Consider the following 6,572-nt stretch of genomic DNA (forward strand, 5'->3'; position numbering starts at 1 on the left):
ATGCTGGCGAAAGCCAACTCGCTGCCGCCTCGCTGCCACCGCTCCCGTTTGGAGGGAGAGACAGGAGAGCAATTTGCTGGCAGCGGTGCTTCCCATAGCAATGCCGCGGGTGAGGGGCTGCCCTGCGGGGGTCTGGCCATCTCCCGGGTGCTCCGTGCCAGCTGGGCCCTTGGTTTAATCCAATCTGCATCCCCCAGGATGGGTGCTCCGGCTACACAACCCCAAATGCCCTGTTGTCTGCCATCCCGGGGATGGGGATGTGGATGGGCTGTCCCCGGGGGCACAGCACAGACAGCAGGGTCCTGCCCCGCAAGCGCCCTTGAGCCTGGGGATGTGGGAGTGGTTAGAGGTGCTCAGTCATCCTCCTCAGTGCTGCTTGCTTTCTCTGCCCACCCTCCTCATCTCCCGATAACCTCCAGGGCATGGCCAGGGGGGATGTGCACAGAAATACTGGGAGAAGTTGATCCTGGCAGGCTCTAAACACCCCAAAGTGGGGCTCAAAAAAAATCCTTTTAAAAATCCCCAGACTTTTCTATGTGACTCGGCATCTCTTTCACTCCAATCCCCCCAGGAAAAAGCACCCCAAATCCTTTCTCCCAATGCCTGGAGAGGTGCCACAGCAGGAGTTGGTGCTATGCTCCCCAGATCCCGAACTGAGGCTTTGGGCATGGAGACCCACAGGGCCAGATCCAGCCGGATCCATGGCCATGGTGGAGGTGATGGGTGCTGGCAGAGTGACACCCAGCTCACTCCACATTGCTCAGAGCCCCAGCTTGCCCCTGGAGGGGGGGTCCCTGCCTGTGCTGAGGCTTGAGGAGCTGCTGGTGGTCCTGGGGTGGGGATAGACAGGGATGAGCAGAACGGTGGGGTGGCTCTGGGGGTGACAGGGGCTGTGGGAGGGCAGAGGCAAGGTGGGAAGTGTGTATCCCCCTCCAGGCTGGAGGAGGAGGCCGTGGTGGTGGGGCTGGGAGCTGTGAGGCTGTGCTGAGTCACGCTGCAGAGCTGCGAGCAGGACTGCAGCAAGCGGCTAGGCTAGCTGTGACAGCCCTGTCCCTCCCACCTCCGGCTCCTCACCTTCTCCTGCAGGGACAGGATGCTGGTGTGGGGGTGATGCCCAGGCTGGGGGGTCCCACTGCCCCTCCAGGTCATGGCTGTGTCAGTGTTCCCCATCTGCCTCGCACCTCCTCAACCCCCTGCCCTTCAGTAGAGATTGAGCAGCTCTGGGGTGGGGATCCTGATGTCTCTAAAAAAGGGACGGGGCTGTCCTTGGAGGATGCGTGTCCCTGATCCTGGTGCAAGAGGGGTGTCCCGGGGTAGCTGTGACATGGGGGACAGCAAGGCCAGGGGGCCACTGACTGCCAGCACAAACACAAAAAGGCAATTGGTGACCACTGGAACACAGGGTGGCTTTCCCCTGGCACCAGAGAGGTGGGGAGTGGGTTGTCAGAGACCCCTCCCCACCACCTCTCACCCAGTGCCACCAACCCAGGACACAGGGCTCAGCATCCAGCCCTGCCCTTTGTGCCTTGTCACCACACAGGAGAAAGGTTGAGGAAGGTCCCTGCTGCAGAGGGAAACTGAGGCACGAGCAGCGCCTGGAGGATTGGCCCCAGATGTTGCCACTTCTCAGGCTCAGAGCCTGGAGCAGCCCTGTCCCAGCTGGTGACCACCCTGCCCAATGCTGCCCACTGGCCCTGCAGAGCTCAGAGCTGCTTCTGGAGAGACTGAGAGAGCCAGGGCTTTTTTTAGGTGCTCCATAAGTGCCGTCTGGGCGGTATTTATATTGGCTCCTTAAATAAGAGCTGCCATCTGAGCCCGACGCGCCTGCTTAATTATTAATGCCCCGCAGGGAAGCAGCATGCCTGCCTGGTCCCGGCCCACCTTCCCGCTGGGATCCTGCATCCCGGGTCCTCCCAGCTCCCCACCAGCACCCAGGGTGAGCTATGACAACCCAGCCACTCCAGGGCATCCTGGCTTCCCATGGGAACACATCCTGTGTGGGAGCATCTTCCCAGGGGCTGGGAGGAAGGCTGTGGGGAGATTTTCCAAGTGAAGGATGGTGTGGCCATGGGCATTGCAGCAGTTCTCAGTGGGTATTAGGGAAAAGGGGAGGGTGGGATGGGAGTTTTACCATCTCATCTCCGGCTTGAGGTTGTTCCAGGGAAAACCATCCCTGGAAGCCCTGAGGGATAGGGGCAGCCCCGCTTCATGGCAGGGCTTATGCTAAACAGCACGGGAGGGCAGCTGCTGCAGCAGAATTAATTCGGGCTCAGAAAGTGCTTTGAAAGGCTGAGATGAAAGGCCAGGACTGGGTACAAAGCACGGCAGCTCTGCAGACAGGGGGAAGGAGCTCCTTGCAAAGCACCCTCAGTGTGGCATCAGCCCCAGCAGCCATGGCTCCTCCACCACCTCCTGCCCCAGGTGAGGCAGTGTTCTGGCTCTGGGGTGTTTGAGGGAGGGCTGGTGAACCCCTGAGCTCACCCAGGTGTTGGTGGTGGGGTCCTTCCTTGGGTTTGGTGTGACCCCCCTGCTCTGGTGTGTGGCAGGGTGGAGGGTGCTGGGCTGGGACCGAGCTGAGAGGCTGGGGAGGACTGATGGTGGGTGCAAGGGAAGAGGGGACACCTTTGGCCTGCTCCTGGGATGTCTCCCTTGCTGTGTCACACAGCCAGGCTCAGGGCAACAAGGTGGAAAAGGGGCCAGGGGCCACAGTGCTGGGGTGCTGGGGTGCTGGGGTGCTGGGGACAGGCAGTCTGGCCCAGCAAGGATTCAGGCAGGGAGGACATGAGGGCACTGTTGTCCTGCAACCTCAGGGAAGAAGACACTGAAAGAGATTTCCTCAGCTTGTGTTTCACCAGCACAACTGCAAGAGTCACAAAACTACTTCCCTGGGCAGCCAGCACCTTCCTCAGCGTAACTCAAGCAGCAGGAGTTGGGCAGCAGGACTTGGGGTGAGCACCCAGGCAGGGAGCCCTGGAGCTGTGCAGGAGCCTGGGAAGCACAGTGGCCCAGGGGAATGCCACCCTGTGTCCCCTGTTCTGCCCAGCTTTGCCACCCACTGGCTGAAGACACGCAGGACCCCAAGCACTGGGTCACTGTCAGTGTAAGGTGAGGCAGATGTGGCAGTGCCCCCGTGGTGACATCCCGTGGCGTGGGGACAGGCTGGGACACCTGCACCACCTGCAGCCCCCATGGCATCCCCCTCCCTCCAAGCAAGCAGATATGGAGGGAAAGGGCAGATGGGAAGGGACACACAGCCATTGCACTCCCACAGCAAGCAAGGGGTGAGGATTTCTGGCTCCATTTTCGGAGCAGTCAGCAGCTAAAACCCAAGCAAACCTCCAAGTCACAGAGAATTTCCTGCCTTCCCTCGCGGTGTCACAAGGCATTGACGAGACGCAACGGGTAAAGCAAGAAAATGCCAAGAGAAAGACTCGTCTTCCAGGCCACAGGAATTAACAAAGTGGCACATTTGAATGCGCCGGAGTATTTTTAATCCCGTAGGCAGAATCGAGGTTATTAGGTTTTTCTGGGACATCTGCAGAACAGACCCATATCCTTTGGGTCGTCGTGATTTCCCAACCCAGCAGCTGCCCCAGGCTCTCACCAAGGGGTGTCTGTAGCCAGCAGATAGAGGTGGGAGAAGGGGATTTAGTGATGTCCAGCCAGGTGACACCTCCAGCTGCCCACCAGAAGCTTCTAACTCAGCCCATTCACCATCCAACCTTCAACCCCCCCGCTGCCCTGGCTGTAAAACAGAGGAATTAGTTGTTGTGAGGGGTGTTGATTTATGCATGGGAGCCCCAAAAGGGGGCTGGATCCACTGCAGATAAATATTACAGCCAGACTGCTATTCTGAAGAATTTACAGCATTATGAATATCCTGTTCTGACCTGTGATGGGGAAGAAAATCATCTGCGTTAGGAAATGTATTTATGGCTCTGGTGCTTTGACAGGAATAAATCACTATTTGCTCGTTTTGGGGCAAAAACAGGGTCACTGTAAATCGGCAGAGCTGAGCTGGCTGAGAACCTGCTGGGTTTATGGAAAATACTAGATAGGAGTCATAAGGTTTGTATGGAAACGCAACAGTTTTTATTGGGACTGTTGATATATTTGGAGAAATCAGAGGATCTTCCAGGTGCACAAGTACTTCTTCAGGTCCAGGCTTGTGTCCAATATTGTCCAGGAGAACCCAGGAATTGCAGCTAAAGTATGATATTATTTATTTTCCAAGATAGGAGGTTGCATATATCCAACCCAAATGTAGCAGCATCTCTCCAAAGGGGGATTGAGCAGGGAGTCTGCTCTGATCCATACGCAGAGATCTGATAGTCCTGCTTGGCTTGAGTGACGCCCCAAGGAATTTCTAGGTACCTCCAGATTATTGATTAGAAATGGCAGCAATAGCTGAAAAAAAAAACAATTTGGGGACCAAACTCCTCTAATATTCTCTTGCATTCCGCACTTTTCCACTCAAATTCTCTCCCAAAGCTGGCATCAGAGAGAAAACAACACAACCCCTCTGCGGAGCTCTCCAGAGATGACGGCGAGCCCCCTCAGGAGAATGAATGAGCCTTTATCAGAGGAGAGGAATAAACTGCCCTTGTCCGTGGGAGCTCTCCTTGGGATGGCTGGGGCAGTAAACAAAAGCCAGGCACAAAGGCCGTTCTCACTCTGGAGCCACGTGCGCTGCGGGGTGTGAGGCCGGGGATGCGAGCAAGGAAGACAGTGTTTGATTTTGCAGAGGAAATGCAGAGGATCCGGGCGTGTTTCTGGTTTTATTTATCAGAGGGGGGGGATTTCTTCTGTCCTGGGAAGCCGTAAACAAAGAAGGATTTTGTGTGAAATGAATCCAGGTAACACGATTCTCTGGTTTTTTTGTAAAGCAGTGCTAAACCCACAATAAAGAGGGAGATCTCACCCCAAAAGGGCGTTGCTCGCCATCATTAAGCACCACCAGCAGCATTCCCAAACCAGTTTGTCCCCTCCCATGTGGGTGAGGCTGTGGCCATGGGTTTTGGACAGCCACAGCAGGCTGTGGCCACAGCACTGCCCTGAAGACACTGGCACGTCCTGGTGCCACCAAGGGTTCCTGTGAGGTTTCAGAAGGAAACCTCAGGGCATGGGGATCAGCAAGTGGGATGGCTGAGTGCTCTGAGATCATCCTCACACCTCCCAGAGCATCTGCATGGGGACAGTGGCATCAGGAAGGGCCAGGGACACATGGCATGTGACGGATGGTGTTTTCCCATGCACCAGCACTGCCTGGCTCTCTCCAGGCAGGATAAAGTGCTTCCATTGGGATCAGTGCAGCGCCATTCATTAGACATTAGACCCCTTTCCTTTCTCCCAGTGCCACAGTGTCCTCTCAGTGTTGCTTTATCCAGAGGCTTTTTAGAAAAACAGGAGACATTAAACCCTGTTCCTTTCTCCCAGTGCTGCAGCCTGCTTTCAACATCACTTTATCCATAGGTTTTTTAGGAAAGCAGGATGTCTTATGGCTCCAAATGGTGCTCCTCACGCAGCAGGAGCCCTGCATGGCTGGAGCAGACGTGCTTTTATCCCATGGGTTATTGATGAGCAAGTGCACTGTGTGCCCAAGCTGGCTGCCATCAATTATCCAGCGTTGCTCTCCACTGGGAATGCTCTCCTCCATGTGTCAGGGCCCCAGCCCGTGGCAGGGGAAAGGGGGTGGGGGAAAGCAGGGGTTTGCCCAAAGATATGTCGCCAGAGCCTGGCCCAGCACCATCACGGCGTCACAGACCCCAGGCACAGCACCACAGGCAGGGTCTCCATGGAAGGATGGTCCATGCCTGGGCTGTGAGTGGGACTGGGATGTGGGGGGGTCTGGGTTGTGAGTGGGATCAGGATGTGAGTGGACTTGGGTGGGTCGTGAGTGGGTCCAAGCTGTGAGTAAGTCTGGGCTGTGCGTGGATCTGGGTCGTGAATGAGACCAGGCTGTGAGTGGGTTTGGGCTGTGAGTGGGTTTGGGCTGTGAGTGGATCTGGGCTGTGAGTGCATCAGGGTTTTGAGTGGGATCTGGCTGTCAGTAGGACCAGGCTGTGAGCGGGTTTGGGCTGTGAGAGGGTCCAGGCTGTGAGTGTGACCAGGGTGTGAGCAGATCAGGGCTGTGAGCAGGTCTGGGCCATGAGTGGGACTGTGCTGTGAGTGGTTCTGGATTATGAGTGGGTACAGGCTGTGCATGGTGCATGTGGCCTGTGAGTGTGTCCAGTCTGTCAGTCCGGCCCGTGAGCGGGTCAGGGCAGTGATGGGACCAGGCTGTGAGTGGGCACGGTGGGCACGGGCTGCGTGTGGTGTGCGTGGGCTCCGAGCGGGTCCAGACTGTGAGCCCACGCTGCGAGCGGGTCAGGGCTGTGGTGACACCAGGCTGTGAGCACGCCCCGTGCCCCGCGCTGCCCCGCACCACGACCAGCTCCCCCCGTCCCGTGGTGGCCCCCGCGGGGTCCCCCCTCGCCCCCCGCTCCCCCCGGCCCCGGCCGCGCCCTCCGCGGCCCACCCGGGCCGGGCCCCGGTGAATCAGCACGGGCGGGGCCCGGCGGGGCGAGGGGGGC

Source organism: Manacus candei, unplaced genomic scaffold (genome assembly GCF_025592945.1).
Source record: "Manacus candei isolate 608988 ecotype Guabito, Panama unplaced genomic scaffold, ASM2559294v1 h1tg000076l, whole genome shotgun sequence".
In the NCBI taxonomy this organism is placed as follows: Eukaryota; Metazoa; Chordata; class Aves; order Passeriformes; family Pipridae; genus Manacus; species Manacus candei.